The sequence below is a fragment of the Marmota flaviventris genome, chromosome X (genome assembly GCF_047511675.1).
Source record: "Marmota flaviventris isolate mMarFla1 chromosome X, mMarFla1.hap1, whole genome shotgun sequence".
NCBI lineage: Eukaryota > Metazoa > Chordata > Mammalia > Rodentia > Sciuridae > Marmota > Marmota flaviventris.
In genome coordinates this window covers 62,911,928-62,926,829 of record NC_092518.1, presented here as the reverse complement: position 1 = coordinate 62,926,829, position 14,902 = coordinate 62,911,928, and the positions used below count along the sequence as shown (strand labels likewise).

At 37.8% G+C, this 14,902-nt stretch overlaps 1 protein-coding gene across 1 annotated transcript in view; it reads right to left on the bottom strand.

Moving 5' to 3' along the window:
• Arhgef9 (Cdc42 guanine nucleotide exchange factor 9) overlaps window positions 1-14,902 on the bottom strand; it is a 542,919-nt gene that overhangs the window by 368,232 nt on the left and 159,785 nt on the right. The gene's annotated exons all lie outside the window — the stretch shown is intronic.

Here is a 14,902-nt window from a genome sequence, read left to right as displayed (position 1 = left end):
GGGCAGGCTTGCCGGGGACTGGAAGGTGAGGGCGCAATCAACTGTCCTCAATCATTTTCCCGGATCTGTTCAGTGGACTTATGGGTTTCTCTGCAGCGATTGCAATACCTCCAGGAGGGCAGAGTCCCTACATATTAATCATAGTGTGCAGTTTTAAAGACCTTTTTTTTTAAAAACAAAAATTAGCTCTATAATCTTAGGATTCAAATCAACAAGCCTGGGGCAGTTGAGAAAAGAGCCAGCTGGCGTTCTGTGGGCCCTGCAACTTGAATGGGTGCTTTCCCTACCTCCTTCAAGGTATGTACTAGAACTAGGAAGGTCTGCCTCCTCCGGGTCATGCCTCTTGACTGGAAAACCCCGCATTTGAGCCCTGCTCCTGCTCTGTAAGGGAAAGCCACTGACTTTAGAATTTTCCAGGAAGTCTTAATGGACACACCCCTGTTTTAAAATAGATTAGGATAATCAACCTGGCAATTATGCTAATAAAACTGTATAATATGCGGTGGTGGGGGACAGCCACACAAATCACTTCCACACTTTTTAAAATACCAGTGCAATGGAGGCAGCTGTGTGAGGCAGCACTCCCCTAGTTAAGACTTCCTCAAAATTCTTCCTAAAGACAAAAATGTAAGACTTCACTACCAGTGAATGGACCTGAACAAGTTTATCCTGTAATGTTGCCAAGGAGATGCCACTTAGGTCCTGGCTTGCAGAACAGACTGTCAGTCTCATGGGAAGTCAGGACTGGGGCTTCCCTTACATCTCATTCTATTTTCTCTTTTCCCACCCCTCATTGCCTCCTCCTGCTCCTAGTCTTCCTGGCAGAGTATGTAATATCTAATGGAAGGACTGAGAGGACCTAGAGGACTCAAAACTGGTAGAGAAACCTTGAGCATGTAGCTTCACCACCATGGAGTTTCAGTATTCCTCATATATAAAATGTACATAAAAGAAGAACACCTGTACAATATTTCAGAAAGGTTTCAATGTGTTCATCTATGCCTGACCCATAATAGGGGCTCTGTAATCTTTGTTCCCTTCCCCAAATTAAAGAAAGATAGTGAATCCCAGATGCCCTATTGTCATGCATGGTCCATTATCCTTGTGGGAGGCAGAACCAGATTACTGGTGGTTAACCAGACTTAGGGAAAGGGTCTGGCCTATTTACACTTTCCACAGGACTTATCATGGTGAGCCTAGACTGGAGGCTTACAAAACTAGGGACAGTTTTTCCCACATGCTATATATAGTGGCAGGCACCATATTGACCATATTCAACAAGAAAACATATTTGATTGCTATAATTATTTCTTTTCATCATAATCACCATGATAACAACAACAATAATAACATCAGCGCTGAATAACAGCCTTTGCAATGAGGGAGGAGACAGCAACAAATTGAACCTTTCTAGGCTCTGCCCATATGGAAATCTAAACCTTGAAATCTTAATCACAAGAGGTTATCTCATCCAGCTGTTTGCTTCCCAACAGGTCCTCAACATAAAGATTAATCTTGTCTTTCAAACTTCCCCAGGAGAGATAACCATTTGAGAAGTAAACAAATATTCATTAGACCGCAGCCTCAGCCCTACTTTTATACTTTGATGATGGATGAAGAAAACCTGCATCAGTGATGGTGAGGGTAGAAGTAGGTACAGAAAATGAAACTCAGGAAATAATAGCACTTGGAGCAGATCATCAGTACATTTTAATTTTATTGAAAGTAGATGACACATCCCCATGTACATGCAGATATATGTATCTCTATACCTCTGTTCTGGTATTGGTTACTTCAGTCACCTTATACAGAGTACCTCACAGGATGTGTTCTCACATTACCAACTTTCTATGGTTCCATTTTCTATCCAGTAGAACAGAAATCCTAAGGAAAGAAAAATAGTGCACCAATGTTTGGTTTCCTAAAACACCTACCTCATAGGGATATGTTTCAGCAAAAGTCTACAATGGTTTTCCATTGCTTCATAAATAAAGTCTCAAATGCTGAGCATTGCATTTCAGACTCCTATGATCTTCATATACAGAGAATAGGTTCTTTGTAGATACTCACTAAATCAATACACAAAATGAATCCAAACCTTTCCATATTAAATATGTTTTCATGTACAGTATGACAGTTCCTCACAATGTTAAACATGGAGTTACAACCTGAAATTTTACTCCTAGTTTTATAAAAGCAGTTTTTACTCTAAGGGAAAAACAGAAACAAATAAAATGCCCCTTTACTGATGAATTAGTACAAATATATGGTGTCTCTCTTCAGTAGAATAATATTCAGTCATAAAAAGGAATTAAATAGGGGGCTGGGGTTGTGGCTCAGCGGTGGAGCGCTTGTCTCGCATGCGCAGGGCCCGGGTTCGATCCTCAGCACCACGTTAAAAAATAAATGAGTGAAATAAAGGTATTGTGTCCAACTATAAAAAAATAAATATTAAAAAAAGGAATTAAATACTGATACATGTTATAGCATGGATGAATCCTAAAAACATTGTGGTATATGAATGATGTCAGACACAAAATGCCACATATTTCTTACTTACATTGATATGAATTACCTAGAAAAGGCAAATCTATTCAGACAAAATGCCTGGGGCTAGAAGGAAAAGGGAATGGAGAGTGACTGCTAATGGTTATGGAGTTTCTTTTTAGGGTGATGGAAATGTTTTGGAAGTTGATAATGGTAATAGTTTTACAATTTCAAATATACTAAAACACACTAAATTTATACTTTTAAAAGTGCAAATTTTATGATATGTACATTCTATATCAGTAGAGATTTTTTAAAAAGAGTAGATATAAATATAACTGGCCATCTGAGGAAACCAGAATTATAAGAAGGGTCTCCATTTTACTAATAAATCTTACAGTCTGATTTATTTTTGGCTTGGCCCATTTTTTTGGCCTGATCCTAACCTGATTATGACCATCTATATAGTGGAATTCCTATAACTCAGCCAAATGTTTCTCCATACGCTCTCAGCTCCTCATTTTCTTGGAAGTAGACTAGGGAGTATTAATTGCAGAAAAGAAATGCAAGGCCTCTTCTGGACTTTCCTCCATGAAAGGAATTACAGGCCTGTGACTCAGGCTTATACTAGCCAGTATCATGTGTCTGATAGCCAGACTCTTATCTAGAAACCTCTGACATTCCCGAACAGCAGCCTGTTCTGCTAGCCAAAGCCCAAGCTGTTTCTCCTAATTCATTCATCAGTAACTTTATGCAGGGCCATGCTTGAAAGTCATGCTGCATTCTGCCAAGATGATGCAGAGAAGGGCCATGCTGCAGTCTGTCTGTGGTGGGGGATGGGAATGGGGAAGGGGTGGAGGGCTAACAGGAGGGAGGCTCCACAGAAGGGCTTGGAAGAAATCATTGTCAGTTTGAAGCCACTGGCATGAAGAGGGAGGATGGGAAAGAAGGATGCAACTATAACATATCTTCTTTTGCTTATGGTGACTAGAGAATCTTGGACTAGGCCCAATATCTCATGTAAGTTCATGCGCAAAAACATAAGCACCCAACAAATGCCTTTGATAATATTGACCAATCTCTCCCCTCTTTCCCCTGTCTTCCCTCCAGGGTCACTGCACTTTCCTTGACCCTAAGAAGACTATGGAATTGGCGTCTGGGACATGAGTAGTGCATTTGTTACCTGAAGAATAGATTTATACCTGTACCTTCCATTCAAGGCTGACCCTCATTGAAACAGATGCATGGTATTTTAGCCTCCCTGGTTAAGCATAATTGGAGCAGTCCACACTCCATGAAACTCCAATCTCCACCTTCTGTAATTAGATACATTTACCTGTGCAGTCAGGTCACACATTTCTCCTGCAAACAGCTATATAGGATACTAGCTTGCTTCAAAATCTTAAAGGACATTTTTTTGTGTTAAGAATCTTGGCTTAGGCGCCTAGAGAATTGAGTTCTAGTATTGGCTTTGTTGCTGAATGGTAAAAGACTTTGGGAACATCAGTTTCTTTGTTTGGACTTGAGTTTCCCTATCCACTCTAAAATAAGAAAGCAAAGCAAGGCCATTTCAAAACATTCTTCCAAGTATAAATTACTTTGAGTTGGAGAAGAAAATTTCAGTAGGAATGATAAAGGTGAGATATTACGAATTATTTTCCCAAAACATTTAAATTGTCATTGAGAAAGGTGTTTTAGTAATGGAGAGAGCTGTTTCCAGATCTGTTTCCATGGGAATGGACTGCTGAGGGTATTTTACAAATTTGTCATAAAACAAATGACTTAGTTGCATAAATAGCATCCTCAGTTATAATTTAGGGCAGAAAGGCTTGTGTGCAAGTGGTTGAATAGGTTGGGGTAGGTAAGGGAAGAGGAAATGGTTCTATACTCCAGTTCTCCAGAGAGAGCTCAATGAGGGCCTGTCAACTCTTTTTGTGAAGGCTCATTACAATAGGGTGGCATCATTTGAGAGTTCTGGGAGTAAAAGATGACAACAAGACACACTTAGTGTCAACAGTACAGAATTGGAGGCAATAACACACTTCGTCAACCTCACATTTGGTTACCTAGCTGACCCTGAGAGAGACTTTGGTGGTTTCAAAGTCCTGGAAGGTAGTCCCTCTATTTTAGCTTTCTCTTCTGAATGGTAAGTTACCCCACCCTCCCGAGTCTCTGAACAACTGTCCAGCATTGCCAGAAAACCATAAAGGAAACCAAGCCTGATGCCCTGCTACATTCCATGAAGAACAGGACCATAGAAATCAATGGAAAACTGCTGCTTGGTCAAACCTGGCCCTCTTGCACATGTCCTTTCTTTTGATGTTTTCTCTTCTCTGGTCTGACAAGATATTTATTTCACAGGAATCAAGTCACACAATTCTACAGGCAGTTGACCATATGCCTGTGACCTGGGGGGAGGGGAATGAATTAAGGACTTCCCCAACTCTTCTTGAGGAATCAAGTCCCTAGTACTTGATTTATTAGCAGCATGGTTACCCAAGATAACTTCAGGCTTCTAGTATGCAATCCTCAGGCCATGAAAGTTTGCAGGAGAGATTTTACCTAGCTACTTCTGTAGGGACCACAGAAACCTTGGACTTCTGTCCTTAAATTCAGCAAACCACATATCTTTAGAGGCTTAGAGATGAGTTCAAAGTCAAGGTCAATTAGCTTTTCTCCTCCCATTCTGAGCCCCATGCCAGATACTATATCCCAAACATCTTTATCAGTAGCCACCTAGATCCCAGGCACTCTTCTGTGTGGAATATCACACTAACATTCTAGCTTCCTGCTTCTTTCATTCTTGTCCTCTATTTCAGTCTATTTTCTAAACAGCGGCCAGATAGATCATTTTAAAACATAAGTCAAACCTCGTCACTTGTCTGCTCAAAATTCACTCCCAATTCTTCCTCTGCCACTCAGAGTAAAGCCTTAAAAAGGTCTTCAAGGTCCTACATAGGAACTTGTTAAACCAACTGCACATTAAAATCACCTAGGGGGGTTAGAAAAAAAATCAAATCTTTCTCCTGCAACACACCCTAGGTAAAATCACTCTTCTTTATCAGTGAGACCTGCACCTTGAGATTTTCACAGTTCCCCCACATGATTCTAATGGCCAGCCAAAAATGGAAAACCACTACTCTCATGAATGTGGTCTTGGATACTTCTACAAACTCTTCTGCCATCTCTCTCCCCCTTGTTAACTCTGTTGTAGTCACACTGACCTCCTTCCTTTTCCTCAACAAGCCAAGCATACCTCAGGGCTTTTTCACTCACTATTCTTTTTACTTGCAATACTCTTTACCAACCTCTTTACTTGGCTCATTCCCCCCATTTCCTTCAATTCTTTGTTCAAATACCACAGTCAGAGAGGGCGTCTTTCTCTTTGTAATGGCAAAGAGGCTGTCTCTGATTGCCCTACACTCCCTACAGAGGCTGAAGATGCCTAGAACCTAGAGAAGTATAATGATATTTCTGCTAGTTACATCATCCTAAGAAACTTCACAAACTGTTCTCTGCTCTCAAGTTTTTATCTTTTGATTTTCTTTTAGTCATTGATGCTGCTTCTCTGTCTCCATATAGCTCCTTTTTTTTTTCTTTTCTGTGCCTGAAGTTACCACATAGCAATTATAGAAGTATACCAAAGGTCAGTAATACACTTAAATAAATACTTCTCCTTCAAATAGAAGTCAGATAGAAGACTTGACCTGAGTCTTATTGAATGTCAGGCATCCACACTCAACAGTTTACATGCACTGTCATGCTTATCTGATCACATAAGATAGCAGATATACTAGAAAACAAAGGGAGGTTACTTTGTCATGCTCATTGCCTTAGCCACAGGTACAAAGATCTCCTAGGGGCTGATTAGAAATTCCAGCTGGAGTAAGTACCCCCTAGAAGATGTAGTACTTCAAATCTGTAGCTTAGTTATTACTTTCTGATAGAGGCAGTTTGGGGATTGATCACTAAATCTACAGCCCATGTCCAGCTGCATCCCCAGCCATACTTAAAGAACTGAATTTTAGTCCTCAACTCTAGGACTACCCAACCTTCTGAAATTGCTTATGGCCAACTACAAAAACGTTGATCCCTCATTTCAATAGGCTCCTGCAGAAGGCCTGGTATCCAGCCACTATTTAATGAAAGTGTAAGAATTTTAAAACTCATTCTGTGATAAGAGCTTGAAGATCTTCCCAGGAAGAATCTTGTGACTGGCTTTTATATCCCAATGAGTAAATGGAAGTAAGCCATCACATATATTTGTAGCTTCATGTTTCTTTCATTCTTTCCCCCATATTTAATCTTATTTCTAAATAGCAGCTAGACATATCATTTTAAAATACAGTCACACCTAAGCCAAGAGGCTTTCTTGGAGCCTCTCAGGGAGGACCAAAGATAGGGGACAACAATTTTCTGAAGTAGAAAGCTGAAGTTTGTTGATATATTCTAATGTGTACTTTCAGAATTAGTAGAAACTTCATCTTTGATTCTCCCCTAACATTGTGGATTGTATTTCTTTAGACCTCCAGGTTTAGAGTTATATTAATTAGGGTTTACAGTAATGCAAACATCATGGAGTACTTACACAAAACTAGGTGGTATAGGTCAATCACTTAGTGTGACCTCTGCAATCAGGGCATGTGGTAAACATGAAATGTATGAGGCTGCTACTGGTATAATATATTAGCTTACAATAAACTTTTTCATAAATATGAAACAAAATAATGATAAAATTATAGTCTAGTAAATATATAAATCAGTTACAAAGTTGTTTATTAAGTATTTGTACTGTATGTAAGTATATACTCTACACTTTTATATGACTGGTAGCACAACAAATTTGTTTACAGGAGCATCACCACAACACAAAAATATTAGGAATGCATTGAACTTTAACCTTATCATGGCCATGTCACTACATGATAAGAATTTTTAGCTCCTTTATAATCTTATGGGACCACTACCCATTGTTCACCAAAATGTCACTCTGCAGTGCATGATTGTATTTGGTGATAAACAGATGTCTAAAGACAGTGATGGGACCAAGTAAATGTCCTTATTAATGACATCTCTGCCACTAAGTTGTTTGGGAAGGGAAGGAATTATGGAAGACATTCGAGGATTTTATACAAACTTATTAAGCAGAGAAAGGAGACAAAAGTGAAGCCACAAAAGACATAAACAGACATTTCACTGAAGAGGATATATGGATGCCAAATAAGAAAATGAAAATATGATCAACATCATTAGTCATCAGGAAAACATAAATTAAAACCATGATGAAATAGCAATACTTACCTATCAATGTGGATTAATATATCCAAAACCAAATATAAAAACGCGTGATAGCACGCAATGCTGGGAGATTGGGAAGCAACTGGATCACTCATATTGCTATGGAAATACAAAATGGTACAGAAACTCTGGAAAAAATTGACAGTAGTAAAAAAGAAAGCATGCAATTACCAAGACCCAACAATTATACTCATGGACATTTATCCCAGATAAGTACTTATGTTCACACAAATGTTTGTTAATGGTAGCTTGACTTGTAATAGATAAAAGATGGAAGCAGTGCAAATATCCTTTAACAGGTAAATAGTTAAACCAACAATGACACATTTGAACTATGGAATGCAACTCAGTGAAAAGAACAACAACAAAAAAAATGTTGATACATGCTAGGACATGGATGATCATCAGGGGATTATGCTGATTGAAAAAAAATAATTTCAAAAGGTGCATAGCATGTGATTTTAATTTTCTTTTTTTTTTCTTTTCTTTTATTTATTTTTATTTTTACTTTTTTTTATTGGTTGTTCAAAACATTACTAAGCTCTTGACATATCATAATGATTTTAATTTTCAATCATTATTTTTTATTTTGTTTATGATTTAAATTTTTAAAACTTCTCAAAATAACCAAATTAAAAAGATTAGTGATTGTTGGTGGTTAGGGTAGAGAGTAGAATGATAGTGACTGTGGATATAAAAAGTTGTGTGAAGGATACTTTCTGTAAAATAGTTCTACATTTTATCTGTGGTGGCAATTACACAAATTGATACATATGGTAAGATTGAATATAACTTAATTATCATCCATACATGCACAAACACTTGAGTGCATATAAAACTAGTGAATTCTGAATAAGGTCAATAGAATGTATCAATGTCAATATTCAGGATATTATATTGTACTATAGTTATGAAAGCTGCTAGTATTTGGGAAATTAAGTAAAAGATATACATGATTTCTGCATTTTTTTAGAACTGCCTATGCATCAACAATTATCTCAAAGTCTGGATTTTTTAACAAATATAATTCATGGCTATGTGTAACATATCCATGAGCTCAGAGGGAATCAAATCAATTATAAAAGAATTAGAAATGCAAGGAATAATTTTTAAAGATAATTCCTCCTGTATCATAAGTTTTGAAAATAAATGTGATAAAGATGATTGACAAAAAATATAGATATATTAGAGAAGTAAATAAATTAACAATGTGTTTTTTTTTAATGTGAAGCTGTGGTTTTATTCCCATTTGACTGCAAAGAAGGTAACTGCAGTCAACACTAACAGTGTAAGGTTCTCTTTTGCCCTTTTAAGTGTCCCTTAAAATCATCAATTTCATGAAGCAGGAGGCATCACGACCAGACCTTAAATTATACTACAGAGCCACAGTAACAAAAACGGCATGGTATTGGCATCAAAATAGACACATAGACCAATGGTACAGAATAGAAGACACAGAGACAAACCAGCATAAATACAGCAATCTCATACTAGACAAAGGTGCCAAAAACATACATTGGAGAAAAGATAGCCTCTTTTTTTGTTGGTGCTGGGAAAACTGGCACTTAAAAAGGCAAAAGAAGAATTTTGGCTATCAGTGTTGACTGAAGTTACCTTCTTTGCAGTCAAAAGGGAATAAAATCATACCTTCATGTTAAAAAAAAAAAAAAACTAGAAATCCCTATGTAGCACCCTGCTCAAAAACCAACTCAAAGTGGATCAAGGACTTAGGCACTAGAAAAGAAACCCTGAACCTAATAGAAGAAAAAGAAGGCCCAAATCTCCACCATGTCCGCTTTGGAACTGACTGCCTTAACAAGACCCCTAAAACACAAAAAGTAAAATCAAGAATCAACAAATGGGATGGATTCTAACTAAAAAGCTTCTTTTCAGCAAAGAAAACAATAATGTGATGAGAGAGTCCACAGAAGGGAGAAAAATCTTCATTACATGCACTTCCCATAGAGCATTCATCTCCAGGATATATAAAGAACTAAAAAAAAATTAACACCAAAAAACCAATAAATAATCCAATCAACAAATGGGCTAATGAACTGAATAGACACTTCACAGAAAAAGAAATGCAATCAATCAACAAATATATGAAAAAATGTTCAACATCTCTAGCAATTAGAGAAATGCAAATCAAAACTACACTGAGATTCCATCTCACATCAGTCAGAATGGCAATTATCAAGAATACAAGCAATAATAAATGTTGGCAAGGATATGAGGAAAAAGGTACACTCATACATTGCTGGGGGGACTGTAAATTGGTGCAACCACTATGGAAAGCAGTATGGAGATTCCTCAGAAAACTTAGAATGGAACCACCATTTGACCCAGCTATCCCACTCCTCAGTTTATAAACAAAGGACTTAAAATCAGCATACTATAGTGACACAACCACACCAATGTTTATAACAGTTCAATTCACAGTAGTTAAACTATGGAACAAACCTAGGTACTTTTAAACAGATTAATGGATAAAGAAATGTGGTATATATACCTTAAAGAAGAAAGAAATTATGGCATTTTCCAGTAAATGGATGGAAATGGATAATAGCATGCTAAGCAAAATAAGCCAATCCCAAAGAACCAAAGGCCAAAAGTTTTATGATATGTGGATATTAATTCACAATGAGGCGGGGGATAGAGGTACATTGGATTGGAAGGAGGGGAGTGAAAGGAGGGGAGGGGATATTGGGATAGAATGATAGTAGACTGAATCAGACGTTATTACCCTATGTGCATATATGATTACATGATCTGTGTATCTCTACACAGATGTAAAACCAGAAGAATGAGAAGTTATATTCCATTTATGTATGATGTGTCAAAATGCATTCTACTGTCATGTATAACTAGTTAGAACAAATGAAAAAAATTTAAAAATCATCCTTAGGTGCAGTAGCACATGCCTATTATCCCATTGGCTCGGGAGGCTGAAGCAAGAGGATCAGGAGTTCAAAGCCAGCCTCAGAAATTTAGCAAGGCCCTAAGCAACTCAGTGAGACCCTTTCTCTAAATAAAATAGAAAAAGGGCTGAGGATGTGGCTCAGTGATTAAGTGCCCCTGGCTTAAATCCCTGGTACCAAAAATAAATAAATAAATAAATCATCCTTTGTCCTGGGAACTACAAGCTCCACTCCACTCCCAAACTGCTTTAAAAAAAAACACTTTGAATTAAAACAAGGCTAATCTGCAAAAATGGTGGCAATCAAGCCAGCCAGGTGTTGAATGATAGTATAGCCTCTTTCCATGCCCAGTTAAGCCAGGTTTTCCATGTGCAGACCCTTATTCTGAGCTACATTTGCCTGACAGTGCCTGTGTGAACCAGTCAGAGCTTGTCTCAATGAGGAGGGTAGGATGGGAAAGGCAGCTATATTTTACAGCCTCACAGTTTTCCTGCTTGCAGACCTCATAACTAGCAGCTTTTGACAATTTCATCTATTGCAATGCAGCTCACCCAGCACAAAGAAAGAGGCAGATTTCCTTAAGAAATACCCCAAATAAAGTGTCACTGAATCTAAAAAACGGGGAAGATACAGAAAATATTGCTTTCTGAATCACCCAGTAAGTAGATTAAGGAATGTAAGAGAATGGTGAGTCTTTTTCTGGCCCCTAGGCAGAGAAAAATGACCTCATAAGTCTTTCCTGTCTTGGATTATTCTGATGCACCTATTAGTAGCTGAACACCAAGTCTTGGCATGAGTCCCAGGCTCCAGGACTCTAAGTTGTGCCCACACCATTGCTGAGGCGGTTCCTTTTCTCACAACTCTGAGGGTGAGTCACACACCAAAACAAACAAACATTTCCTCATATGAAGAAAGACTGTAGTCCATAGGACCCCAGTTGGCAAGCTCTGCCCTGCAGGATTTACTGCAAGGTGGTCACTCCCTTATGAAGTAAGCAAAATCAGTGACTAGACATTTGATCACCCATATGGGGAATTTATCCATATAAATCCCTTTCCCCTCCATTCCAGAATCCTGATTGGCTAAAGAGAAGCCAGAGAGCTCCTCTATTATTGGGGTCTCCTCTGATTGATCAAAGTTCCTAGCTGCATTCCATGTCACATATTTCAATTCTAGAAGGAGCATATCTGTAATCAGTTGAAAAGGCTGCTGCTAAGCATAAAATAGTAAAAGGGAGACCTTGAAAGAATTACATTGTCAGCAAGTAAGGTTAGAAGTTGCATTGTTAAACATTTTTGTTTTTATCCATAACCCAAAACTCTGCCAGGTAACAATTCTGTCCCCTACTTTAGAAAGAGCCTATCTTACCAGAGAAATTCTAAAGATGCTTGGCAAGAGCATTACTTTGGTAAAGAAATAACAAAAGTGTAGTTTCAACACAGAATGAATAGAAAGAAGTCTTCCCTCTCTTGAACTCTCCTTAGTTTTTGTGGGGAATGGTAGTGAAGGTTGAGGCGACAAGAGGAAAGGGAAGTTGAGGTATATCCATTACCACTGTTGCTCCTGAATGAAAGGGATGTGGGGGTTGTCTCACTTCCTCCCCATCTGCTCTCAGGATAGTGGAAGTGCATTAGAAGAATGCAGAGGCTTCGCTTGCTATAGAAACCAGCTGGGATCCTTTTGGCCCTTCTGGATCAAAGGTCTCTCACAGGGTCACTTTATTGCACAACACCATGGGAGTACCATTCATACTGCAATGTAGGTGATTGGCACCCCCTGGAGTTATAGAAAGCAAAGACTGTGTAACCCTATACAGATCCTTAATGACAACTGAGTGGCAAAGATAATATAAGAGTGATAATGAGCCATGGATTATAAGTTTCCCAACAGCCAGGCAAGAGCAAAATTATTCCAACAGCAAAAATCAGGCTTCAAGATAGACATCATTAAATATTTCCTAATTTTGAGCACAACGAAATGTGATCAAGAAGTACTGTAGAATAGTCTTTTCAGGAAAATTAAGGAAAGAATGGAAAATACTTTTTCCAGCTGAATTAACTACAGCCCTGCTTGGAGGCAAGAGCGGGGACATGAGATCTCTAAGAAGTCTGGCTAGATCCACTGCACACAAATTACTTAGAAGAGAAAAGGGCCTAGATAAATAAACCAAGCCACAAGGGGGAAAAGTCTAAATGCCAACAGCTAGATTAAAATAAATAGTAAGGGAACTGTCTTTCAGATGCTCCTGTTTTATGACTGACGAGACAGTTTTAAATAAATCTATTGCTATTACAGAAATTTAGTCCCCCTAACATTAAACATAAAACCAATAGACTTTGAACTCAAAGCAAGCATGAACACACACACACACACACACACACACACACACACATGCACAGTTATTAAAAATCTTACAAAGAACATAATAATTAAAAACCTGATTTATTCTCTTGTTTTTCCCACCATGAAAAATATGAAGACTTATCTTCATATTGACTGTGGACATCATTTTCTTACAATTGAGACAATTGGGGCTCCCAAGGTTTGATTCTACTTAGTAACAGTGGTAAAAAGAGACATTGGATTGGAGAGATTTCTTACACCCACATCCACACACACCCCTCACAAATAAAACAGGATAATTATCTAATATGCATAAAAGATTATTATTATTATTAAGATAATGCAAAATTTTGCTATGTGATCTTGAAACAAATCCCTTCTCTGTGACTTGGCTTTTTCATTTCTAAATTGAAGAGGTTGGAATCTTACTTCAGTGATCCCTATCAATCCTTCTACCCCTTGGCATTATAATTGAGGACATTCTGTACTTGGCTAGTACTGATACAGACCCTGAGATCTTGTTCAAAGCATGCATAAACAGCTCAGTGCCCTCTATAAAGAATATAGGAGAAAATGAATCACAAAACAAAACCAGATCTATGTAACATCAAATTGGTGATGTCAGGGAACCAATGCTATGGAGCCATGCATTACCTCCCCTCCCATTTCATCCCTGACCCTCTTTTGTTCCCACTCAGCATGCTCATGTATGCATGTGCAAAAGCATGTGTTGAGGCAGATGTTTCCCTACCTTTGGATTTCTAAGCTGTTTAGACCAACATCTCCCAGAGCCAGACAGGGACTTTTAAAAGCGGCATCTACCCTGGAACATCTATGTTGTCTCAGAGGATATTTTTGGCTAAGGAGATAGCAAGTAATGCCAACAAAACAAAATTGATGCGTAGGATTTCAATGATCCAGGTATTTGGAGAAATTGATGTGTGAGGATCTCAATGATTTCGGTTTTAGGTAAAGTGGATAAGTGGGAATTTCTGTGATCTCAGTTTTAGATGAAATTGATGGGCTGGATTTCAATAATCTAGGTTTCAACTAAAATTGATGAATGGGGATTTTAATGCTTCAGGTATCAGGTAGTACTGATGTGTACAGATTTATATGATAGATATTTGCCTATATCCCAAAGACATAAATGAATGAAAATATGTTGGACAGGTCAAGCATATGTGCTATGTCTTAGTCAGACTTGGGCTCAAACTGACAGCAAGGTTGAGCCTATTGATCTCTACTGACTTTTCTTGTTTTCAATCATGTTAATGAGTGTTCATTGGGACCTTACTATGTTCAGTATAAGATGGTAAAAACAACAACAACAAAACACACAGAAAACCCAATGTTCGGAAAAATGGGTTTGAAATTCCAATCTGCCATTTGACCTGTGGCAAGTCACAGTTCCTCTCTGAGCCTAATATGCTCTTTGATAAATGAATTGACATTATTGTCATGTTACCTTCATAGGATTTTCTTGAGATGCAAATGGGATGAAAGAGGACTGAATGATTCATAAACTATAAAATGCTATATTATTATGTGGTTCCCAGTCCTTAGAGCAATACAAATTTTGTGCCCTTAAAACATTTAGAACCTATTAGAGGCTACAAGACATATAATTGCAACTTAATAATAAACTAACTTAATAAAATAATAAACAGAGAATGATCAAATTCAAATTTACATTCTGTGGACTAAGTGTTATAAGAACTCATAAATGGGGGAGATCATTCTTGGGATGAAAGACATAAGGGAAGTCTTACTGAAGAAGAGATATAAAAAGTCTATTTTTTAAACTTATTTTTTATATTTGCTTTTGAGTCTAAATTTCCTTTGAACATGTATGT